We start from the raw sequence: 27,247 nt of genomic DNA on the forward strand, positions 1-27,247 counted from the left end.
TCCTAATCCGTACGCGGACACTGACCCGCGCGTCCGCACGTGGCATGACCCTAGCACGTGTCCGCACCCATGCCTGTGCCCTCAGCCTTGCCGTTCCCTAACCCTAACCCTAACCCGGAAGGGAAACCCACCGGCAGCCCCACACCTTACCCTCCGCCGTACCCTCATCCTAATCCGTACGCGGACACTGACCCGCGTGTCCGCACGTGCCCCGACCCTAGCACGTGTCCGCACCCTCGCCTGTGCCCTCAGCCTTGCCATTCCCTAACCCTAACCCTAGCCCGGAACGGAAACCCACCGTCAGCCCCACACCTTAGCCTCCGCCGTACCCTCATCCTAATCCGTACGCGGACACTGACCCGCGCGTCCGCACGTGCCCCGACCCTAGCACGTGTCCGCACCCTCGCCTGTGCCCTCAGCCTTGCCGTTCCCTAACCCTAACCCTAGCCCGGAACGGAAACCCACCGGCAGCCCCACACCTTAACCTCCGCCGTACCCTCATCCTAATCCGTACGCGGACACTGACCCGCGCGTCCGCACGTGCCACGACCCTAGCTCGTATCCGCACCATGACCTGTGCCCTCAGCCTTGCCGTTCCCTAACCCTAACCCTAGCCCGGAACGGAAACCCACCGGCAGCCCCACACCTTAGCCTCCGCCGTACCCTCATCCTAATCCGTACGCGGACACTGACCCGCGCGTCCGCACGTGCCCCGACCCTAGCACGTGTCCGCACCCTGACCTGTGCCCTCAGCCTTGCCGTTCCCTAACCCTAACCCTAGCCCGGAACGGAAACCCACCGGCAGCCCCACACCTTAGCCTCCGCCGTACCCTCATCCTAATCCGTACGCGGACACTGACCCGCGCGTCCGCACGTGCCCCGACCCTAGCACGTGTCCGCACCCTCACCTGTGCCCTCAGCCTTGCCGTTCCCTAACCCTAACCCTAGCCCGGAACGGAAACCCACCGGCAGCCCCACACCTTAGCCTCCGCCGTACGCTCATCCTAATCCGTACGCGGACACTGACCCGCGCGTCCGCACGTGCCCCGACCCTAGCACGTGTCCGCACCCTCACCTGTGCCCTCAGCCTTGCCGTTCCCTAACCCTAACCCTAGCCCGGAACGGAAACCCACCGGAAGCCCCACACCTTAGCCTCCGCCGTACCCTCATCCTAATCCGTACGCAGACACTGACACGCGCGTCCGCACGTGCCCTGACCCTAGCACGTGTCCGCACCCTCACCTGTGCCCTCAGCCTTGCCGTTCCCTAACCCTAACCCTAGCCCTGAACGGAAACCCACCGGCAGCCCCACACCTTAGCCCCCGCCGTACCCTCATCCTAATCCGTACGCGGACACTGACCCGCACGTCCGCACGAGCCCCGACCCTAGCACGTCTCCGCACCCTCACCTGTGCTCTCAGCCTTGCCGTTCCCTAACCCTAACCCTAGCCCGGAACGGAAACCCACCGGCAGCCCCACACCTTAGCCTCCGCCGTACCCTCATCCTAATCCGTACGCGGACACTGACCCGCGCGTCCGCACGTGCCCCGACCCTAGCACGTGTCCGCACCGTCGCCTGTGCCCTCAGCCTTGCCGTTCCCTAACCCTAACCCTAGCCCGGAACGGAAACCCACCGGCAGCCCCACACCTTAGCCTCCGCCGTACCCTCATCCTAATCCGTACGCGGACACTGACCCACGCGTCCGCACGTGCCACGACCCTAGCACGTGTCCGCACCCTCGCCTGTGCCCTCAGCCTTGCCGTTCCCTAACCCTAACCCTAGCCCGGAACGGAAACCCACGGGCAGCCCCACACCTTAGCCTCCGCCGTACCCTCATCCTAATCCGTACGCGGACACTGACCCGCGCGTCCGCACGTGCCCCGACCCTAGCACGTGTCCGCACCCTCACCTGTGCCCTCAGCCTTGCCGTTCCCTAACCCTAACCCTAGCACGGAAGGGAAACCCACCGGTAGCCCCACACCTTAGCCTCCGCCGTACCCTCATCCTAATCCGTACGCGGACACTGACCCGCGCGTCCGCACGTGCCCTGACCCTAGCACATGTCCGCACCCTCACCTGTGCCCTCAGCCTTGCCGTTCCCTAACCCTAACCCTAGCCCGGAACGGAAACCCACCGGCAGCCCCACACCTTAGCCTCCGCCGTACCCTCATCCTAATCCGTACGCGGACACTGACCCGCGCGTCCGCACGTGCCCCGACCCTAGCACGTGTCCGCACCCTCACCTGTGCTCTCAGCCTTGCCGTTCCCTAACCCTAACCCTAGCCCGGAACGGAAACCCACCAGCAGCCCCACACCTTCGCCTCCGCCGTACCCTCATCCTAATCTGTACGTGGACACTGACCCGCGCGTCCGCACGTGCCCCGACCCTAGCACGTGTCCGCACCCTCACCTGTGCCCTCAGCCTTGCCGTTCCCTAACCCTAACCCTAGCCCGGAACGGAAACTCACCGGCAGCCCCACACCTTAGCCTCTGCCGTACCCTCATCCTAATCCATACGCGGACACTGACCCGCGCGTCCGCACGAGCCCCGACCCTAGCACGTCTCCGCACCCTCACCTGTGCCCTCAGCCTTGCCGTTCCCTAACCCTAACCCTGGCCCGGAACGGAAACCCACCGGCAGCCCCAAACCTTAGCCTCCGCCATACCCTCATCCTAATCCGTACGCGGACACTGACACACGCGTCCGCACGTGCCCCGACCCTAGCACGTGTCCGCACCCTCGCTTGTGCCCTCAGCCTTGCCGTTCCCTAACCCTAACCCTAGCCCGGAACGGAAACCCACCGGCAGCCCCACACCTTAGCCTCCGCCGTACCCTCATCCTAATCCGTACGCGGACACTGACCCGCGCGTCCGCACGTGCCCCGACCCTAGAACGTGTCCGCACCCTCACCTGTGCCCTCAGCCTTGCCGTTCCCTAACCCTAACCCTAGCACGGAAGGGAAACCCACCGGCAGCCCCACACCTTAGCCTCTGCCGTACCCTCATCCTAATCCGTACGCGGACACTGAGCCGCGCGTCCGCACGTGCCCCGACCCTAGCCGTGTCCGCACCCTCACCTGTGCCCTCAGCCTTGCCGTTCCCTAACCCTAACCCTAACCCGGAACGGAAACCCACCGGCAGCCCCACACCTTAGCCTCCGCCGTACCCTCATCCTAATCCGTACGCGGACACTGACCCGCGCGTCCGCACGTGCCCCGACCCTAGCACGTGTCCGCACCCTCACCTGTGCCCTCAGCCTTGCCGTTCCCTAACCCTAACCCTAGCCCGGAACGGAAACCCACCGGCAGCCCCACACCTTAGCCTCCGCCGTACCCTCATCCTAATCCGTACGCGGACACTGACCCGCGCGTCCGCACGTGCCCCGACCCTAGCACGTGTCCGCACCCTCACCTGTGCCCTCAGCCTTGCCGTTCCCTAACCCTAACCCTAGCCCGGAACGGAAACACACCGGAAGCCCCACACCTTAGCCTCCGCCGTACCCTCATCCTAATCCGTACGCGGACACTGACCCGCGCATCCGCACGTGCCCCAACCCTAGCACGTGTCCGCACCCTCACCTGTGCCCTCAGCCTTGCCGTTCCCTAACCCTAACCCTAGCCCGGAACGGAAACCCACCGGCAGCCCCACACCTTAGCCCCCGCTGTACCCTCATCCTAATCCGTACGCGGACACTGACCCACGCGTCCGCACGTGCCCCGACCCTAGCACGTGTCCGCACCCTCACCTGTGCCCTCAGCCTTGCCGTTCCCTAACCCTAACCCTAGCCCGGAACGGAAACCCACCGGCAGCCCCACACCTTAGCCTCCGCCGTACCCTCATCCTAATCTTTACGGGGACACAGACCCGCGCGTCCGCACGTGCCCCGACCCTAGCACGTGTCCGCACCCTCACCTGTGCCCTCAGCCTTGCCATTCCCTAACCCTAACCCTAGCCCGGAACGGAAACCCACCGGCAGCCCCACACCTTATCCTCCGCCGTACCGTGAACCTAATCCGTACGCGGAAACTGACCCGCGCATCCGCACGTGCCCTGACCCTAGCACGTGTCCGCACCCTGACCTGTGCCCTCAGCCTTGCCGTTCCCTAACCCTAACCCTAGCCCGGAACGGAAACCCACCGGCAGCCCCACACCTTAGCCTCCGCCGTACCCTCATCCTAATCCGTACGCGGACACTGACCCGCGCGTCCGCACGTGCCCTGACCCTATCACGTCTCCGCACCCTCACCTGTGCCCTCAGCCTTGCCGTTCCCTAACCCTAACCCTAGCCCGGAAGGGAAACCCACCGGCAGCCCCACACCTTAGCCTCTGCCGTACCCTCATCCTAATCCGTACGCGGACACTGACCCGTGCGTCCGCACGTGCCCCGACCCTAGCACGTGTCCGCACCCTCAGCTGTGCTCTCAGCCTTGCCGTTCCCTAACCCTAACCCTAGCCCGGAACGGAAACCCACCGGCAGCCCCACACCTTAGCCTCCGCCGTACCCTCATCCTAATCCGTACGCGGACACTGACCCGCGCGTCCGCACGAACCCCGACCCTAGCACGTGTCCGCACCCTCGCCTGTGCCCTCAGCCTTGCCGTTCCCTAACCCTAACCCTAGCCCGGAACGGAAACCCCCCGGCAGCCCCACACCTTAGCCTCCGCCGTACCCTCATCCTAATCCGTACGCGGACACTGACCCGCGCGTCCGCACGTGGCATGACCCTAGCACGTGTCCGCACCCATGCCTGTGCCCTCAGCCTTGCCGTTCCCTAACCCTAACCCTAGCCCGGAAGGGAAACCCACCGGCAGCCCCACACCTTACCCTCCGCCGTACCCTCATCCTAATCCGTACGCGGACCCTGACCCGCGTGTCCGCACGTGCCCCGACCCTAGCACGTGTCCGCACCCTCGCCTGTGCCCTCAGCCTTGCCATTCCCTAACCCTAACCCTAGCCCGGAACGGAAACCCACCGGCAGCCCCACACCTTAGCCTCCGCCGTACCCTCATCCTAATCCGTACGCGGACACTGACCCGCGCGTCCGCACGTGCCCCGACCCTAGCACGTGTCCGCACCCTCGCCTGTGCCCTCAGCCTTGCCGTTCCCTAACCCTAACCCTAGCCCGGAACGGAAACCCACCGGCAGCCCCACACCTTAACCTCCGCCGTACCCTCATCCTAATCCGTACGCGGACACTGACCCCCGCGTCCGCACGTGCCACGACCCTAGCTCGTATCCGCACCCTGACCTGTGCCCTCAGCCTTGCCGTTCCCTAACCCTAACCCTAGCCCGGAACGGAAACCCACCGGCAGCCCCACACCTTAGCCTCCGCCGTACCCTCATCCTAATCCGTACGCGGACACTGACCCGCGCGTCCGCACGTGCCCCGACCCTAGCACGTGTCCGCACCCTGACCTGTGCCCTAGCCTTGCCGTTCCCTAACCCTAACCCTAGCCCGGAACGGAAACCCACCGGCAGCCCCACACCTTAGGCTCTGCCGTACCCTCATCCTAATCCGTACGCGGACACTGACCCGCGCGTCCGCACGTGCCCCGACCCTAGCACGTGTCCGCACCCTCACCTGTGCCCTCAGCCTTGCCGTTCCCTAACCCTAACCCTAGCCCGGAATGGAAACCCACCGGCAGCCCCACACCTTAGCCTCCGCCGTACGCTCATCCTAATCCGTACGCGGACACTGACCCGCGCGTCCGCACGTGCCCCGACCCTAGCACGTGTCCACACCCTCACCTGTGCCCTCAGCCTTGCCGTTCCCTAACCCTAACCCTAGCCCGGAACGGAAACCCACCGGCAGCACCACACCTTAGCCTCCGCCGTACCCTCATCCTAATCCGTACGCGGACACTGACCCGCGCGTCCGCACATGCCCCGACCCTAGCACGTGTCCGCACCCTCACCTGTGCCCTCATCCTTGCCGTTCCCTAACCCTAACCCTAGCACGGAAGGGAAACCCACCGGCAGCCCCACACCTTAGCCTCCGCCGTACCCTCATCCTAATCCGTACGCGGACACTGACCCGCGCGTCCGCACGTGCGCCGACCCTAGCACGTTTCCGCACCCTCACCTGTGCCCTCAGCCTTGCCGTTCCCTAACCCTAACCCTAGCCCGGAACGGAAACCCACCGGCAGCCCCACACCTTAGCCTCCGCCGTACCCTCATCCTAATCCGTACGCGGACACTGACCCGCGCGTCCGCACGAGCCCCGACCCTAGCACGTCTCCGCACCCTCACCTGTGCCCTCAGCCTTGCCGTTCCCTAACCCTAACCCTAGCCCGGAACGGAAACCCACCGGCAGCCCCACACCTTAGCCTCCGCCGTACCCTCATCCTAATCCGTACGCGGACACTGACCCGCGCGTCCGCACGTGCCCCGACCCTAGCACGTGTCCGCACCCTCACCTGTGCCCTCAGCCTTGCCGTTCCCTAACCCTAACCCTAGCCCGGAACGGAAACCCACCGGCAGCCCCACACCTTAGCCTCCGCCGTACCCTCATCCTAATCTGTACGCGGACACTGACCCGCGCGTCCGCACGTGCCCCGACCCTAGCACGTGTCCGCACCCTCACCTGTGCCCTCAGCCTTGCCATTCCCTAACCCTAACCCTAGCACGGAACGGAAACTCACCGGCAGCCCCACACCTTAGCCTCCGCCGTACCCTCATCCTAATCCGTACGCGGACACTGACCCGCGCGTGCGCACGAGCCCCGACCCTAGCACGTGTCCGCACCCTCTCCTGTGCCCTCAGCCTTGCCGTTCCCTAACCCTAACCCTAGCCCGGAACGGAAACCCACCGGCAGCCCCACACCATAGCCTCCGCCGTACCCTCATCCTAATCCGTACGCAGACACTGACCCGCGCGTCCGCACGTGCCCCGACCCTAGCACGTGTCCGCACCCTCGCCTGTGCCCTCAGCCTTGCCATTGCCTAACCCTAACCCTAGCCCGGAACGGAAACCCACCGGCAGCCCCACACCTTAGCCTCCGCCGTACCCTCATCCTAATCCGTACGCGGACACTGACCCGCGCGTCCTCACGTGCCACGACCCTAGCACGTGTCCGCACCCTCGCCTGTGCCCTCAGCCTTGCCGTTCCCTAACCCTAACCCTAGCCCGGAACGGAAACCCACGGGCAGCCCCAAACCTTAGCCTCCGCCGTACCCTCATCCTAATCCGTACGCGGACACTGACCCGCGCGTCCGCACGTGCCCCGACCCTACCACGTGTCCGCACCCTCACCTGTGCCCTCAGCCTTGCCGTTCCCTAGCCCTAACCCTAGCACGGAAGGGAAACCCACCGGCAGCCCCACACCTTAGCCTCCGCCGTACCCTCATCCTAATCCGTACGCGGACACTGACCCGCGCGTCCGCACGTGCCCCGACCCTAGCACGTGTCTGCACCCTCACCTGTGCCCTCAGCCTTGCCGTTCCCTAACCCTAACCCTATCCCAGAACGGAAACCCACCGGCAGCCCGACACCTTAGCCTCCGCCGTACCCTCATCCTAATCCGTACGCGGACACTGACCCGCGCGTCCGCACGTGCCCCGACCCTAGCACGTGTCCGCACCCTGACCTGTGCCCTCAGCCTTGCCGTTCCCTAACCCTAAAGCTAGCCCGGAACGGAAACCCACCGGCAGCCCCACACCTTAGCCTCCGCCGTACCCTCATCCTAATCCGTACGCGGACACTGACCTGCGCGTCCGCACGTGCCCCGACCCTAGCACGTGTCCGCACACTCACCTGTGCCCTCAGCCTTGCCGTTCCCTAACCCTAACCCTAGCCCGGAACGGAAACCCACCGGCAGCCCCACACCTTAGCCTCCGCCGTACCCTCATCCTAATCCGTACGCGGACACTGACCCGCGCGTCCGCACGTGCCCCGACCCTAGCACGTGTCCACACCCTCACCTGTGCCCTCAGCCTTGCCGTTCCCTAACCCTAACCCTAGCCCGGAAGGGAAACCCACCGGCAGCCCCACACCTTAGCCTCCGCCGTACCCTCATTCTAATCCGTACGCGGATACTGACCCGCGCGTCCGCACGTGCCCCGACCCTATCACGTCTCCGCACCCTCACCTGTGCCCTCAGCCTTGCCGTTCCCTAACCCTAACCCTAGCCCGGAACGGAAACCCACCGGCAGCCCCACACCTTAGCCTCCGCCGTACCCTCATCCTAATCCGTACGCGGACACTGACCCGCGCGTCCGCACGTGCCCCGACCCTAGCACGTGTCCGCACCCTCGCCTGTGCCCTCAGCCTTGCCATTCCCTAACCCTAACCCTAGCCCGGAACGGAAACCCCCTGGCAGCCCCACACCTTAGCCTCCGCCGTACCCTCATCCTAATCCGTACGCGGACACTGACCCGCGCGTCCGCACGTGGCATGACCCTAGCACGTGTCCGCACCCATGCCTGTGCCCTCAGCCTTGCCGTTCCCTAACCCTAACCCTAGCCCGGAAGGGAAACCCACCGGCAGCCCCACACCTTACCCTCCGCCGTACCCTCATCCTAATGCGTACGCGGACACTGACCCGCGTGTCCGCACGTGCCCCGACCCTAGCACGTGTCCGCACCCTCGCCTGTGCCCTCAGCCTTGCCATTCCCTAACCCTAACCCTAGCCCGGAACGGAAACCCACCGGCAGCCCCACACCTTAGCCTCCGCCGTACCCTCATCCTAATCCGTACGCGGACACTGACCCGCGCGTCCGCACGTGCCCCGACCCTAGCACGTGTCCGCACCCTCGCCTGTGCCCTCAGCCTTGCCGTTCCCTAACCCTAACCCTAGCCCGGAACGGAAACCCACCGGCAGCCCCACACCTTAACCTCCGCCGTACCCTCATCCTAATCCGTACGCGGACACTGACCCGCGCGTCCGCACGTGCCACGACCCTAGCTCGTATCCGCACCCTGACCTGTGCCCTCAGCCTTGCCGTTCCCTAACCCTAACCCTAGCCCGGAACGGAAAACCACCGGCAGCCCCACACCTTAGCCTCCGCCGTACCCTCATCCTAATCCGTACGCGGACACTGACCCGCGCGTCCGCACATGCCCCGACCCTAGCACGTGTCCGCACCCTCACCTGTGCCCTCATCCTTGCCGTTCCCTAACCCTAACCCTAGCACGGAAGGGAAACCCACCGGCAGCCCCACACCTTAGCCTCCGCCGTACCCTCATCCTAATCCGTACGCGGACACTGACCCGCGCGTCCGCCCGTGCCCCGACCCTAGCACGTCTCCGCACCCTCACCTGTGCCCTCAGCCTTGCCGTTCCCTAACCCTAACCCTAGCCCGGAACGGAAACCCACCGGCAGCCCCACACCTTAGCCTCCGCCGTACCCTCATCCTAATCCGTACGCGGACACTGACCCGCGCGTCCGCACGAGCCCCGACCCTAGCACGTCTCCGCACCCTCACCTGTGCCCTCAGCCTTGCCGTTCCCTAACCCTAACCCTAGCCCGGAACGGAAACCCACCGGCAGCCCCACACCTTAGCCTCCGCCGTACCCTCATCCTAATCCGTACGCGGACACTGACCCGCGCGTCCGCACGTGCCCCGACCCTAGCACGTGTCCGCACCCTCACCTGTGCCCTCAGCCTTGCCGTTCCCTAACCCTAACCCTAGCCCGGAACGGAAACCCACCGGCAGCCCCACACCTTAGCCTCCGCCGTACCCTCATCCTAATCTGTACGCGGACACTGACCCGCGCGTCCGCACGTGCCCCGACCCTAGCACGTGTCCGCACCCTCACCTGTGCCCTCAGCCTTGCCATTCCCTAACCCTAACCCTAGCACGGAACGGAAACTCACCGGCAGCCCCACACCTTAGCCTCCGCCGTACCCTCATCCTAATCCGTACGCGGACACTGACCCGCGCGTCCGCACAAGCCCCGACCCTAGCACGTGTCCGCACCCTCTCCTGTTCCCTCAGCCTTGCCGTTCCCTAACCCTAACCCTAGCCCGGAACGGAAACCCACCGGCAGCCCCACACCTTAGCCTCCGCCGTACCCTCATTTTAATCCGTACGCGGACACTGACCCGCGCGTCCTCACGTGCCATGACCCTAGCACGTGTCCGCACCCTCGCCTGTGCCCTCAGCCTTGCCGTTCCCTAACCCTAACCCTAGCCCGGAACGGAAACCCACGGGCAGCCCCACACCTTAGCCTCCGCCGTACCCTCATCCTAATCCGTACGCGGACACTGACCCGCGCGTCCGCACGTGCCCCGAACCTACCACGTGTCCGCACCCTCACCTGTGCCCTCAGCCTTGCCGTTCCCTAACCCTAACCCTAGCACGGAAGGGAAACCCACCGGCAGCCCCACACCTTAGCCTCCGCCGTACCCTCATCCTAATCCGTACGCGGACACTGACCCGCGCGTCCGCACGTGCCCCGACCCTAGCACGTGTCTGCACCCTCACCTGTGCCCTCAGCCTTGCCGTTCCCTAACCCTAACCCTAGCCCAGAACGGAAACCCACCGGCAGCCCCACACCTTAGCCTCCGCCGTACCCTCATCCTAATCCGTACGCGGACACTGACCCGCGCGTCCGCACGTGCCCCGACCCTAGCACGTGTCCGCACCCTGACCTGTGCCCTCAGCCTTGCCGTTCCCTAACCCTAAAGCTAGCCCGGAACGGAAACCCACCGGCAGCCCCACACCTTAGCCTCCGCCGTACCCTCATCCTAATCCGTACGCGGACACTGACCCGCGCGTCCGCACGTGCCCCGACCCTAGCACGTGTCTGCACCCTCACCTGTGCCCTCAGCCTTACCGTTCCCTAACCCTAACCCTAGCCCAGAACGGAAACCAACCGGCAGCCCCACACCTTAGCCTCCGCCGTACCCTCATCCTAATCCGTACGCGGACACTGACCTGCGCGTCCGCACGTGCCCCGACCCTAGCACGTGTCCGCACCCTCACCTGTGCCCTCAGCCTTGCCGTTCCCTAACCCTAACCCTAGCCCGGAACGGAAACCCACCGGCAGCCCCACACCTTAGCCTCCGCCGTACCCTCATCCTAATCCGTACGCGGACACTGACCCGCGCGTCCGCACGTGCCCCGACCCTAGCACGTGTCCGCACCCTCAACTGTGCCCTCAGCCTTGCCGTTCCCAAACCTTAACCCTAGCACGGAAGGGAAACCCACCGGCAGCCGCACACCTTAGCCTCCGCCGTACCCTCATCCTAATCCGTACGCGGACACTGACCCGCGCGTCCGCACATGCCCCGACCCTAGCACGTGTCCGCACCCTCACCTGTGCCCTCAGCCTTGCCGTTCCCTAACCCTAACCCTAGCCCGGAACGGAAACCCACCGGCAGCCCCACACCTTAGCCTCCGCCGTACCCTCATCCTAATCCGTACGCAGACACTGACCCGCGCGTCCGCACGTGCCCCGACCCTAGCACGTGTCCGCACCCTGACCTGTGCCCTCAGCCTTGCCGTTCCCTAACCCTAACCCTAGCCCGGAACGGAAACCCACCGGCAGCCCCACACCTTAGCCTCCGCCGTACGCTCATCCTAATCCGTACGCGGACACTGACCCGCGCGTCCGCACGTGCCCCGACCCTAGCACGTGTCCACACCCTCACCTGTGCCCTCAGCCTTGCCGTTCCCTAACCCTAACCCTAGCCCGGAACGGAAACCCACCGGCAGCCCCACACCTTAGCCTCCGCCGTACCCTCATCCTAATCCGTACGCGGACACTGACCCGCGCGTCCGCACATGCCCCGACCCTAGCACGTGTCCGCACCCTCACCTGTGCCCTCATCCTTGCCGTTCCCTAACCCTAACCCTAGCACGGAAGGGAAACCCACCGGCAGCCCCACACCTTAGCCTCCGCCGTACCCTCATCCTAATCCGTACGCGGACACTGACCCGCGCGTCCGCACGTGCCCCGACCCTAGCACGTGTCCGCACCCTCACCTGTGCCCTCAGCCTTGCCGTTCCCTAACCCTAACCCTAGCCCGGAACGGAAACCCACCGGCAGCCCCACACCTTAGCCTCCGCCGTACCCTCATCCTAATCTGTACGCGGACACTGACCCGCGCGTCCGCACGTGCCCCGACCCTAGCACGTGTCCGCACCCTCACCTGTGCCCTCAGCCTTGCCATTCCCTAACCCTAACCCTAGCACGGAACGGAAACCCACCGGCAGCCCCACACCTTAGCCTCCGCCGTACCCTCATCCTAATCCGTACGCGGACACTGACCCGCGCGTCCTCACGTGCCATGACCCTAGCACGTGTCCGCACCCTCGCCTGTGCCCTCAGCCTTGCCGTTCCCTAACCCTAACCCTAGCCCGGAACGGAAACCCACGGGCAGCCCCACACCTTAGCCTCCGCCGTACCCTCATCCTAATCCGTACGCGGACACTGACCCGCGCGTCCGCACGTGCCCCGACCCTACCACGTGTCCGCACCCTCACCTGTGCCCTCAGCCTTGCCGTTCCCTAACCCTAACCCTAGCACGGAAGGGAAACCCACCGGCAGCCCCACACCTTAGCCTCCGCCGTACCCTCATCCTAATCCGTACGCGGACACTGACCCGCGCGTCCGCACGTGCCCCGACCCTAGCACGTGTCTGCACCCTCACCTGTGCCCTCAGCCTTGCCGTTCCCTAACCCTAACCCTAGCCCAGAACGGAAACCCACCGGCAGCCCCACACCTTAGCCTCCGCCGTACCCTCATCCTAATCCGTACGCGGACACTGACCCGCGCGTCCGCACGTGCCCCGACCCTAGCACGTGTCCGCACCCTGACCTGTGCCCTCAGCCTTGCCGTTCCCTAACCCTAAAGCTAGCCCGGAACGGAAACCCACCGGCAGCCCCACACCTTAGCCTCCGCCGTACCCTCATCCTAATCCGTACGCGGACACTGACCCGCGCGTCCGCACGTGCCCCGACCCTAGCACGTGTCTGCACCCTCACCTGTGCCCTCAGCCTTGCCGTTCCCTAACCCTAACCCTAGCCCAGAACGGAAACCAACCGGCAGCCCCACACCTTAGCCTCCGCCGTACCCTCATCCTAATCCGTACGCGGACACTGACCTGCGCGTCCGCACGTGCCCCGACCCTAGCACGTGTCCGCACCCTCACCTGTGCCCTCAGCCTTGCCGTTCCCTAACCCTAACCCTAGCCCGGAACGGAAACCCACCGGCAGCCCCACACCTTAGCCTCCGCCGTACCCTCATCCTAATCCGTACGCGGACACTGACCCGCGCGTCCGCACGTGCCCCGACCCTAGCACGTGTCCGCACCCTCACCTGTGCCCTCAGCCTTGCCGTTCCCTAACCTTAACCCTAGCACGGAAGGGAAACCCACCGGCAGCCGCACACCTTAGCCTCCGCCGTACCCTCATCCTAATCCGTACGCGGACACTGACCCGCGCGTCCGCACATGCCCCGACCCTAGCACGTGTCCGCACCCTCACCTGTGCCCTCAGCCTTGCCGTTCCCTAACCCTAACCCTAGCCCGGAACGGAAACCCACCGGCAGCCCCACACCTTAGCCTCCGCCGTACCCTCATCCTAATCCGTACGCAGACACTGACCCGCGCGTCCGCACGTGCCCCGACCCTAGCACGTGTCCGCACCCTGACCTGTGCCCTCAGCCTTGCCGTTCCCTAACCCTAACCCTAGCCCGGAACGGAAACCCACCGGCAGCCCCACACCTTAGTCTCCGCCGTACCCTCATCCTAATCCGTACGCGGACACTAACCCGCGCGTCCTCACGTGCCACGACACTAGCACGTGTCCGCACCCTCGCCTGTGCCCTCAGCCTTGCCGTTCCCTAACCCTAACCCTAGCCCGGAACGGAAACCCACGGGCACCCCACACCTTAGCCTCCGCCGTACCCTCATCCTAATCCGTACGTGGACACTGAACCGCGCGTCCGCACGTGCCCCGACCCTACCACGTGTCCGCACCCTCACCTGTGCCCTCAGCCTTGCCGTTCCCTAACCCTAACCCTAGCACGGAAGGGAAACCCACCAGCAGCCCCACACCTTAGCCTCCGCCGTACCCTCATCCTAATCCGTACGCGGACACTGACCCGCGCGTCCGCACGTGCCCCGACCCTAGCACGTGTCTGCACCCTCACCTGTGCCCTCAGCCTTGCCGTTCCCTAACCCTAACCCTAGCCCAGAACGGAAACCCAACGGCAGCCCCACACCTTAGCCTCCGCCGTACCCTCATCCTAATCCGTACGCGGACACTGACCCGCGCGTCCGCACGTGCCCCGACCCTAGCACGTGTCCTCACCCTCACCTGTGCCCTCAGCCTTGCCGTTCCCTAACCCTAAAGCTAGCCCGGAACGGAAACCCACCGGCAGCCCCACACCTTAGCCTCCGCCGTACCCTCATCCTAATCCGTACGCGGACACTGACCTGCGCGTCCGCACGTGCCCCGACCCTAGCACGTGTCCGCACCCTCACCTGTGCCCTCAGCCTTGCCGTTCCCTAACCCTAACCCTAGCCCGGAACGGAAACCCACCAGCAGCCCCACACCTTAGCCTCCGCCGTACCCTCATCCTAATCCGTACGCGGACACTGACCCGCGCGTCCGCACGTGCCCCGACCCTAGCACGTGTCCGCACCCTCACCTGTGCCCTCAGCCTTGCTGTTCCCTAACCCTAACCCTAGCACGGAAGGGAAACCCACCGGCAGCCGCACACCTTAGCCTCCGCCGTACCCTCATCCTAATCCGTACGCAGACACTGACCCGCGCGTCCGCACATGCCCCGACCCTAGCACGTGTCCGCACCCTCACCTGTGCCCTCAGCCTTGCCGTTCCCTAACCCTAACCCTAGCCCGGAACGGAAACCCACCGGCAGCCCCACACCTTAGCCTCCGCCGTACCCTCATCCTAATCCGTACGCGGACACTGACCCGCGGGTCCGCACGTGCGCCGACCCTAGCACGTGTCCGCACCCTCACCTGTGCCCTCAGCCTTGCCGTTCCCTAACCCTAACCCTAGCCCGGAACGGAAACCCACGGGCAGCCCCACACCTTATCCTCCGCCGTACCCTCATCCTAATCCGTACGCGGACACTGACCCGCGCGTCCGAACGTGCCCCGACCCTATCACGTCTCCGCACCCTCACCTGTGCCCTCAGCCTTGCCGTTCCCTAACCCTAACCCTAGCCCGGAACGGAAATCCACCGGCAGCCGCACACCTTAGCCTCTGCCGTACCCTCATCCTAATCCGTACGCGGACACTGACCCGTGCGTCCGCACGTGCCCCGACCCTAGCACGTGTCCGCACCCTCAGCTGTGCTCTCAGCCTTGCCGTTCCCTAACCCTAACCCTAGCCCGGAACGGAAACCCACCGGCAGCCCCACACCTTAGCCTCCGCCGTACCCTCATCCTAATCCGTACGCGGACACTGACCCACGCGTCCGCACGTGCCCTGACCCTAGCACGTGTCCGCACCCTCACCTGTGCCCTCAGCCTTGCCATTCCCTAACCCTAGCCCTAGCCCGGAACGGAAACCCACCGGCAGCCCCACACCTTAGCGTCCGCTGTACCCTCATCCTAATCCGTACGCGGACACTGACCCGCGCGTCCGCACGTGCCCCGACCCTAGCACGTGTCCGCACCCTCACCTGTGCCCTCAGCCTTGCCGTTCCCTAACCCTAACCCTAGCCCGGAACGGAAACCCCCCGGCAGCCCCACACCTTAGCCTCCGCCGTACCCTCATCCTAATCCGTACGCGGACACTGACCCGCGCGTCCGCACGTGCCACGACCCTAGCACGTGTCCGCACCCTCGCCTGTGCCCTCAGCCTTGCCGTTCCCTAACCCTAACCCTAGCCCGGAACGGAAACCCACCGGCAGCCCCACACCTTAGCCTCCGCCGTACCCTCATCCTAATCCGTACGCGGACACTGACCCGCGCGTCCGCACGTGGCATGACCCTAGCACGTGTCCGCACCCTCGCCTGTGCCCTCAGCCTTGCCGTTCCCTAACCCTAACCTTAGCCCTGAAGGGAAACCCACCGGCAGCCCCACACCTTACCCTCCGCCGTACCCTCATCCTAATCCGTACGCGGACACTGACCCGCGCGTCCGAAGGTGCCCCGACCCTAGCACGTGTCAGCACCCTCGCCTGTGCCCTCAGCCTTGCCGTTCCCTAACCCTAACCCTAGCCCGGAACGGAAACCCACCGGCAGCCCCACACCTTAGCCTCCGCCGTACCCTCATCCTAATCCGTACGCGGACACTGACCCGCGCGTCCGCACGTGCCTCGACCCTAGCACGTGTCCGCACCCTCACCTGTGCCCTCAGCCTTGCCGTTCCCTAAGCCTAACCCTAGCCCGGAAGGGAAACCCACCGGCAGCCCCACACCTTAGCCTCCGCCGTACCCTCATCCTAATCCGTACGCGGACACTGACCCGCGCGTCCGCACGTGCCCCGACCCTATCACGTCTCCGCACCCTCACCTGTGCCCTCAGCCTTGCCGTTCCCTAACCCTAACCCTAGCCCGGAACGGAAACCCACCGGCAGCCCCACACCTTAGCCTCCGCCGTACCCTCATCCTAATCTGTACGCGGACACTGACCCGCGCGTCCGCACGTGCCCCGACCCTAGCACGTGTCCGCACCCTCGCCTGTGCCCTCAGCCTTGCCGTTCCCTAACCCTAACCCTAGCCCGGAACGGAAACCCCCCGGCAGCCCCACACCTTAGCCTCCGCCGTACCCTCATCCTAATCCGTACGCGGACACTGACCCGCGCGTCCGCACGTGGCATGACCCTAGCACGTGTCCGCACCCATGCCTGTGCCCTCAGCCTTGCCGTTCCCTAACCCTAACCCTAGCCCTGAAGGGAAACCCACCGGCAGCCCCACACCTTACCCTCCGCCGTACCCTCATCCTAATCCGTACGCGGACACTGACCCGCGTGTCCGCACGTGCCCCGACCCTAGCACGTGTCCGCACCCTCGCCTGTGCCCTCAGCCTTGCCATTCCCTAACCCTAACCCTAGCCCGGAACGGAAACCCACCGTCAGCCCCACACCTTAGCCTCCGCCGTACCCTCATCCTAATCCGTACGCGGACACTGACCCGCGCGTCCGCACGTGCCCCGACCCTAGCACGTGTCCGCACCCTCGCCTGTGCCCTCAGCCTTGCCGTTCCCTAACCCTAACCCTAGCCCGGAACGGAAACCCACCGGCAGCCCCACACCTTAACCTCCGCCGTACCCTCATCCTAATCCGTACGCGGACACTGACCCGCGCGTCCGCACGTGCCACGACCCTAGCTCGTATCCGCACCATGACCTGTGCCCTCAGCCTTGCCGTTCCCTAACCCTAACCCTAGCCCGGAACGGAAACCCACCGGCAGCCCCACACCTTAGCCTCCGCCGTACCCTCATCCTAATCCGTACGCGGACACTGACCCGCGCGTCCGCACGTGCCCCGACCCTAGCACGTGTCCGCACCCTGACCTGTGCCCTCAGCCTTGCCGTTCCCTAACCCTAACCCTAGCCCGGAACGGAAACCCACCGGCAGCCCCACACCTTAGCCTCCGCCGTACCCTCATCCTAATCCGTACGCGGACACTGACCCGCGCGTCCGCACGTGCCCCGACCCTAGCACGTGTCCGCACCCTCACCTGTGCCCTCAGCCTTGCCGTTCCCTAACCCTAACCCTAGCCCGGAACGGAAACCCACCGGCAGCCCACACCTTAGCCTCCGCCGTACGCTCATCCTAATCCGTACGCGGACACTGACCCGCGCGTCCGCACGTGCCCCGACCCTAGCACGTGTCCGCACCCTCACCTGTGCCCTCAGCCTTGCCGTTCCCTAACCCTAACCCTAGCCCGGAACGGAAACCCACCGGAAGCCCCACACCTTAGCCTCCGCCGTACCCTCATCCTAATCCGTACGCAGACACTGACACGCGCGTCCGCACGTGCCCTGACCCTAGCACGTGTCCGCACCCTCACCTGTGCCCTCAGCCTTGCCGTTCCCTAACCCTAACCCTAGCCCTGAACGGAAACCCACCGGCAGCCCCACACCTTAGCCCCCGCCGTACCCTCATCCTAATCCGTACGCGGACACTGACCCGCACGTCCGCACGAGCCCCGACCCTAGCACGTCTCCGCACCCTCACCTGTGCTCTCAGCCTTGCCGTTCCCTAACCCTAACCCTAGCCCGGAACGGAAACCCACCGGCAGCCCCACACCTTAGCCTCCGCCGTACCCTCATCCTAATCCGTACGCGGACACTGACCCGCGCGTCCGCACGTGCCCCGACCCTAGCACGTGTCCGCACCGTCGCCTGTGCCCTCAGCCTTGCCGTTCCCTAACCCTAACCCTAGCCCGGAACGGAAACCCACCGGCAGCCCCACACCTTAGCCTCCGCCGTACCCTCATCCTAATCCGTACGCGGACACTGACCCACGCGTCCGCACGTGCCACGACCCTAGCACGTGTCCGCACCCTCGCCTGTGCCCTCAGCCTTGCCGTTCCCTAACCCTAACCCTAGCCCGGAACGGAAACCCACGGGCAGCCCCACACCTTAGCCTCCGCCGTACCCTCATCCTAATCCGTACGCGGACACTGACCCGCGCGTCCGCACGTGCCCCGACCCTAGCACGTGTCCGCACCCTCACCTGTGCCCTCAGCCTTGCCGTTCCCTAACCCTAACCATAGCACGGAAGGGAAACCCACCGGTAGCCCCACACCTTAGCCTCCGCCGTACCCTCATCCTAATCCGTACGCGGACACTGACCCGCGCGTCCGCACGTGCCCTGACCCTAGCACATGTCCGCACCCTCACCTGTGCCCTCAGCCTTGCCGTTCCCTAACCCTAACCCTAGCCCGGAACGGAAACCCACCGGCAGCCCCACACCTTAGCCTCCGCCGTACCCTCATCCTAATCCGTACGCGGACACTGACCCGCGCGTCCGCACGTGCCCCGACCCTAGCACGTGTCCGCACCCTCACCTGTGCTCTCAGCCTTGCCGTTCCCTAACCCTAACCCTAGCCCGGAACGGAAACCCACCAGCAGCCCCACACCTTCGCCTCCGCCGTACCCTCATCCTAATCTGTACGTGGACACTGACCCGCGCGTCCGCACGTGCCCCGACCCTAGCACGTGTCCGCACCCTCACCTGTGCCCTCAGCCTTGCCGTTCCCTAACCCTAACCCTAGCCCGGAACGGAAACTCACCGGCAGCCCCACACCTTAGCCTCTGCCGTACCCTCATCCTAATCCATACGCGGACACTGACCCGCGCGTCCGCACGAGCCCCGACCCTAGCACGTCTCCGCACCCTCACCTGTGCCCTCAGCCTTGCCGTTCCCTAACCCTAACCCTGGCCCGGAACGGAAACCCACCGGCAGCCCCAAACCTTAGCCTCCGCCATACCCTCATCCTAATCCGTACGCGGACACTGACACACGCGTCCGCACGTGCCCCGACCCTAGCACGTGTCCGCACCCTCGCTTGTGCCCTCAGCCTTGCCGTTCCCTAACCCTAACCCTAGCCCGGAACGGAAACCCACCGGCAGCCCCACACCTTAGCCTCCGCCGTACCCTCATCCTAATCCGTACGCGGACACTGACCCGCGCGTCCGCACGTGCCCCGACCCTAGAACGTGTCCGCACCCTCACCTGTGCCCTCAGCCTTGCCGTTCCCTAACCCTAACCCTAGCACGGAAGGGAAACCCACCGGCAGCCCCACACCTTAGCCTCTGCCGTACCCTCATCCTAATCCGTACGCGGACACTGAGCCGCGCGTCCGCACGTGCCCCGACCCTAGCACGTGTCCGCACCCTCACCTGTGCCCTCAGCCTTGCCGTTCCCTAACCCTAACCCTAACCCGGAACGGAAACCCACCGGCAGCCCCACACCTTAGCCTCCGCCGTACCCTCATCCTAATCCGTACGCGGACACTGACCCGCGCGTCCGCACGTGCCCCGACCCTAGCACGTGTCCGCACCCTCACCTGTGCCCTCAGCCTTGCCGTTCCCTAACCCTAACCCTAGCCCGGAACGGAAACCCACCGGCAGCCCCACACCTTAGCCTCCGCCGTACCCTCATCCTAATCCGTACGCGGACACTGACCCGCGCGTCCGCACGTGCCCCGACCCTAGCACGTGTCCGCACCCTCACCTGTGCCCTCAGCCTTGCCGTTCCCTAACCCTAACCCTAGCCCGGAACGGAAACACACCGGAAGCCCCACACCTTAGCCTCCGCCGTACCCTCATCCTAATCCGTACGCGGACACTGACCCGCGCATCCGCACGTGCCCCAACCCTAGCACGTGTCCGCACCCTCACCTGTGCCCTCAGCCTTGCCGTTCCCTAACCCTAACCCTAGCCCGGAACGGAAACCCACCGGCAGCCCCACACCTTAGCCCCCGCTGTACCCTCATCCTAATCCGTACGCGGACACTGACCCACGCGTCCGCACGTGCCCCGACCCTAGCACGTGTCCGCACCCTCACCTGTGCCCTCAGCCTTGCCGTTCCCTAACCCTAACCCTAGCCCGGAAGGGAAACCCACCGGCAGCCCCACAACTTAGCCTCCGCCGTACCCTCATCCTAATCCGTACGCGGACACTGACCCGCGCGTCCACACGTTCCCCGAACCTAGCACGTGTCCGCACCCTCACCTGTGCCCTCAGCCTTGCCGTTCCCTAACCCTAACCCTAGCCCGGAACGGAAACCCACCTGCAGCCCCACACCTTAGCCTCCACCGTACCCTCATCCTAATCCGTACTCGGACACTGACCCGCGCGTCCACACGTGCCCCGACCCTAGCACGTGTCCGCACCCTCACCTGTGCCCTCAGCCTTGCCGTTCCCTAATCCTAACCCTAGCCCGGAACGGAAACCCACCGGCAGCCCCACACCTTAGCCTCCGCCGTACCCTCATCCTAATCCGTACGCGGACACTGACCCGCGCGTCCGCACGTGCCCAGACCCCAGCACGTGTTGGCACCCTCACCTGTGCCCTCAGCCTTGCCGTTCCCTAACCCTAACCCTAGCCCGAACGGAAACCCACGGGCAGCCCCACACCTTAGCCTCCGCCGTACCCTCATCCTAATCCGTACGCGGACACTGACCCGCGCGTCCGCACGTGCCCCGACTCTAGCACGTGTCCGCACCCTCACCTGTGCCCTCAGCCTTGCCGTTCCCTAACCCTAACCCTAGTCCGGAACGGAAACCCACCGGCAGCCCCACAGCTTAGCCTCCGCCGTACCCTCATCCTAATCCGTACGCGGACACTGACCCGCGCGTCCGCACGTGCCCCGACCCTAGCACGTGTCCGCACCCTCACCTGTGCCCTCAGCCTTGCCGTTCCCTAACCCTAACCCTAGCCCGGAACGGAAACCCACCGGCAGCCCCACACCTTAGCCTCCGCCGTACCCTCATCCTAATCTGTACGCGGACACTGACCCGCGCGTCCGCACGTGCCCCGACTCTAGCACGTGTCCGCACCCTCGCCTGTGCCCTCAGCCTTGCCGTTCCCTAACCCTAACCCTAGCCCGGAACGGAAACCCACCGGCAGCCCCACACCTTAGCCTCCGCCGTACCCTCATCCTAATCCGTACGCGGACACTGACCCGCGTGTCCGCACGTGCCCCGACCCTAGAACGTGTCCGCACCCTCGCCTGTGCCCTCAGCCTTGCCGTTCCCTAACCCTAACCCTAGCCCGGAACGGAAACACACCGGCAGCCCCACACCTTAGCCTCCGCCGTACCCTCATCCTAATCCGTACGCGGACACTGACCCACGCGTCCGCACGTGCCCCGACCCTAGCACGTGTCCGCACCATCGCCTGTGCCCTCAGCCTTGCCGTTCCCTAACCCTAACCCTACCCCGGAAGGGAAACCCACCGGCAGCCCCACACCTTAGCCTCCGCCGTACCCTCATCCTAATCCGTACGTGGACACTGACCCGCGCGTCCGCACGTGCCCCGACCCTAGCACGTGTCCGCACCCTCGCCTGTGCTGTCAGCCTTGCCGTTCCCTAACCCTAACCCTAGCCCGGAAGGGAAACCCACAGGGAGCCCCACACCTTAGCCTCCGCCGTACCCTCATCCTAATCCGTACGCGGACACTGACCCGCGCGTCCGCACGTGCCCCGACCCTAGCACGTGTCCGCACCCGCACCTGTGCCCTCAGCCTTGCCGTTCCCTAACCCTAACCCTAGCCCGGAAGGGAAACCCACCGGCAGCCCCACACCTTAGCCTCCGCCGTACCCTCATCCTAATCCGTACGCGGACACTGACCCGCGCGTCCGCACGTGCACCGACCCTAGCACGTGTCCGCACCCTCACCTGTGCCCTCAGCCTTGCCGTTCCCTAACCCTAACCCTAGCCCGGAAGGGAAACCCACCGGCAGCCCCACACCTTAGCCTCCACCGTACCCTCATCCTAATCCGTACGCGGACACTGACCCGCGCGTCCGCACGTGCCCCGACCCTAGCACGTGTCCGCACCCTCACCTGTGCTCTCAGCCTTGCCGTTCCCTAACCCTAACCCTAGCCCGGAAGGGAAACCCACCGGCAGCCCCACACCTTAGCCTCCGCCTTACCCTCATCCTAATCCGTACACGGACACTGACCCGCGCGTCCGCACGTGCCCCGACCCTAGCACGTGTCCGCACCCTCACCTGTGCCCTCAGCCTTGCCGTTCCCTAACCCTAACCCTAGCCCGGAACGGAAACCCACCGGCAGCCCCACACCTTAGCCTCCGCCGTACGCTCATCCTAATCCGTACGCGGACACTGACCCGCGCGTCCGCACGTGCCCCGACCCTAGCACGTGTCCGCACCCTCACCTGTGCCCTCAGCCTTGCCGTTCCCTAACCCTAACCCTAGCCCGGAATGGAAACCCACCGGCAGCCCCACACCTTAGCCTCCGCCGTACCCTCATCCTAATCCGTACGCGGACACTGACACGCGTGTCCGCACGTGCCCCGACCCTAGCACGTGTCCGCACCCTCACCTGTGCTCTCAGCCTTGCCGTTCCCTAACCCTAACCCTAGCCCGGAAGGGAAACCCACCGGCAGCCCCACACCTTAGCCTCCGCCTTACCCTCATCCTAATCCGTACACGGACACTGACCCGCGCGTCCGCACGTGCCCCGACCCTAGCACGTGTCCGCACCCTCACCTGTGCCCTCAGCCTTGCCGTTCCCTAACCCTAACCCTAGCCCGGAACGGAAACCCACCGGCAGCCCCACACCTTAGCCTCCGCCGTACCCTCATCCTAATCCGTACGCGGACACTGACCCGCGCGTCCGCACGTGCCCCGACCCTAGCACGTGTCCGCACCCTCACCTGTGCCCTCAGCCTTGCCGTTCCCTAACCCTAACCCTAGCCCGGAACGGAAACCCACGGGCAGCCCCACACCTTAGCCTCCGCCGTACCCTCATCCTAATCCGTACGCGGACACTGACCCGCGCTTCCGCACGTGCCCCGACCCTAGCACGTGTCCGCACCCTGACCTGTGCCCTCAGCCTTGCCGTTCCCTAACCCTAACCCTAGCCCGGAACGGAAACCCACCGGCAGCCCCACACCTTAGCCTCCGCCGTACCCTCATCCTAATCCGTTCGTCAACACATAACCTGACACTAACACGTTTCTGTACCCTCACCTGTACCCTAAACTTTACCGCTCCCTAACCCTGACCCTAGCACGGAATGTCAACCTACCACCAACCCTACACCTTACCCTAAGCCCTACCCTAATCCTAAACCGTACGCTAACAGTGCTTCATACATTAACATGTACCCTGACACTAACACGTTTCTGCATCCTCACCTGTACCCTAAACCTTACCGTTCCGTTAACCTAGCCTTAGCCCTAGACCTAGCCCTAATGCTAACCCTAAACCCTAGACCTAACCCTAAGCGTAAACCCTAAAGCCTAACCCTAAGCCCTAAACTCTAATCCTAACCCGATCCCTAACCGTAACCCATACCCAATCCAAAACCTAACCTTAAACTCTGAGCCTAACACTAACCCTACCCTAACCCCTAACCCTAAGCCTAGCCCTAACCCTTAACCCTAACCCTAACCCTAAACCCTAACCCTAACCCTAACCCTAACACCTAACCCTAAGCACCAACGCCAATGCTAACCCCAACCCCCAACCCGAACCCCAACCCCTAACCCCAACCCCTAACCCTAACCCGTAACCTAACCCCTAACCCCTAACCCCAGCCTCGATCCCCAACCCCCGACCCCTGACCCTGACCTGTAAAAGCAAAGTCATCTGACTATAATTCATTCCAGGAACACAACCCTATTGAGCGAGAGAGGAAATAGCTACTCTAAGCTCTGGATAGACCAGAAACCTGATTTAAAGAAAACTATGTCATTGCTGTTTTCCACTCCAACAGACAGGTATAATGAAGCAAGGAATCCCCCTGGCCCTCCAGGATCTGCCTAATCTGAGAAATTCTTAATGTAAGGCCAACTGGCCCGAGACAGGGGAACGCAATCAGATTCACAGGTTGCATCGGATCGAAACTCTCCGGACCTCCCAGTTCCAGGAACTGACCTGGGGGCTTTCCACCCAGCCCAGCCTTCCTGCCTTTCGAGGGACGGGACTAGCGGTTCCAAGACTGATGTAACCGGCACCAGACAGTGCCACGACACCCGAAGAGACCACCAGATAAGGAATACCCTGCGCCCTCCCAGATTCACCACACTCCTTTCCCTTCTTCCCCTATAAAATTTTGCCCAACCCTCGCCCCGGTGCGAATTTTCTGGCCCCTTTCTCTCGGACCAGTGAACGTCGCCCGGGAGCGCCCCCTAATAAAGCTCACTTGAAGCTTTCCTCTGTTTTGCGATGCCATTTGTTAAGATCCGACTTTACATTTGGTGCCGAAACCCGGGAGGGGTACCAAGCCCCGCGAGTTACCACACGGGCCGCTCCTCCCCTCCCCCAGGAGACAACTAGGGAACCTCTACTCATCCACCCGATCCGGCAGAAAACGGGGTAAGTCCCCCTACCTTGTTCCCTCCGAACCACAGAGTCCCTACCCGCCGGACTCCCTGTCCCTAATAGCGGCCACGCCACGGACTCCTCCGTCCGCTCTCCGGGCCTCGGGCAACTGTGGAGACGTCCCAATTGCCTCACTGCCCTATGATCTGCCGGGCCTCAGGTGACTGTGGAGACGTCCCAATTGCCTGACCGCCCTCCGACGTGCCGTGAATTGGAGACTGAGACCAGGGACGCCTCTCTCCCTCTCCATTCACTCAAGAACCGACTGGGGGTCATGGGAAACTCGCAATCGAAACCAGATTCTCAGATGCCCCTGGGGTGTCTCCTAGCCAATTTTACAGCCCTCGGATTCTCCCAAGATCTCCGTCACTGACGGCTTATTTTCTATTCCACTGTGGCCAGGCCACAATATCCTCTAGACAATCAATCCAAAATGGCCTCCTGAAGGGACTTTCGATTTTAACATCCTCCGTGATCTAGATAATTACTGCCGCAGGACAGACAAATGGTCCGAGGTCCCCTAGGTTCAGGCCTTCTGGTATTTACGCTCCCGCCCCTCCCTCTGCATTGATGGTTCCACTTCCCAGATCCTTCTTGCCCCTAATTTCCTTTGACGATGACCCCTCTCCACTAGCCGACCCACCCAAATCTCTCGCCTCTCCCCCCTCCAGAGCTCCTCTCCAGCCTCCACCCTACCCTGAAGCGGTCCGTCCTCCTGAACCCGCTCCGGCCCATCCAACAGCTCCCCCGCCTCCCTCAACGGTTTCTCCTCCCACGGCCCTTGCTTCGCCAATTAGTGCACATACACACTCTCACGACTCCCAAGATCCAAATCTCCTCTGCCCTCTGAGGGAGGTAGCAGGAGCGGAAGGATTAGTTAGAGTTCATGGTCCCTTTTCCCTCCAAGATCTCTCTCAAATAGAAAAGGGATTAGGCTCCTTTTCTGCCGACTCTTCCCGCTACATCAAAGAATTTTGCTACCTCTCTCAAGCTTATGATCTAACCTGGCAGGTTATCTTTGTGATCCTATCTTCTACTCTGACACCTGAGGAGAGGGAAAGAATTCAAACTGCTGCCCGAAACCATGCAGATCAGGTTCACCTTACTGACAACTCCATGGCTGTAGGAGCGACTGCCGTACCTGGCACCGATCCAGGCTGGACTTCTTCAGGATAGCCAAGATGGCCATCGTAAATGCGACCTCATGATCCAATGCCTCCTGGCTGGCATGCAGGCTGCCGCTCATAAGGTAGTCAATTTTGAAAAACTAAGAGATAACCCAAGAACCTAACGAAAATCCAGCTATCTTTCTCAATCGACTTACAGAGGCCTTAACTCTCTACACCCGGCTGGATCCCAACACCCCGGCAGGGGCAGCGATCCTAGCCACCCATTTTATCACCCAATCAGCCCCGGACATCCGAAAGAAATTAAAACGGGCAGAAGATGGCCCTCAAACCCCTATTCGAGATCTGGTAAAGATGGCCTTTAAAGTCTACAATGGCCGTGAGGATTTGGCAGAATATGGCCGACAGGCTCGGATGCACCAGAAGGTGGCCCTCCAAACCCAAGCTCTTGTAGCCGCACTAAGGCCGGCCATCTCCCATGGATCACAGCATCCACGGGGTCTGCAAAAGGCAACCCCACCAGGGGCCTGCTACAAATGCGGAAAAGAAGGCCACTGGGCTCACCAATGTCCCAATCCCCGACCTCCTTCTAAGCCCTGTCCCAGCTGTGGGCTAACGGGCCACTGGAAGAGCGACTGCCCTACGACTGGCCCTCCCTCAGCGTCTCCACGCAGGGGGTGGGCCGACCCAACGGCATTACCACTCGAACTGCTGGGATTGGCTGACTGACGGCACCCAGACTCGAAGGCCCCCATCACCATCGCCAAGCCCAGGGTAACACTACAGGTAGCGGGTAAGTCCATCTCATTTCTGGTGGACACGGGGGCTACCTATTCGGTCCTGCCTACTTATTCCGAGCCAGTTTCTCCTTCCCAGATCTCGGTCATGCATATTGATGACAAACCACCCTTCCCACTCCAGACCGGTCCACTCCCATGTCATATCGAAGGACTCCCTTTTACTCATTCCTTCTTAGTCATACCAACCTGCCCAGTTCCCTTGCTAGGCCGAGATGTCCTTTTCCACTTAGGGGCCTCCCTCCAGCTGGTTAGACTTGACCCTAAGGTCCCCTCTTCCCAACTCCTGCTTCCTCTTCTCGGCCTGTCTCTAGAACCCTCCCTTTCTTATCCCCCTCTTCCAACCACACCGAACCCAATGAATCCCCAA

Source organism: Hyperoodon ampullatus (genome assembly GCF_949752795.1).
Source record: "Hyperoodon ampullatus genome assembly, chromosome: 13".
In the NCBI taxonomy this organism is placed as follows: domain Eukaryota; kingdom Metazoa; phylum Chordata; class Mammalia; order Artiodactyla; family Ziphiidae; genus Hyperoodon; species Hyperoodon ampullatus.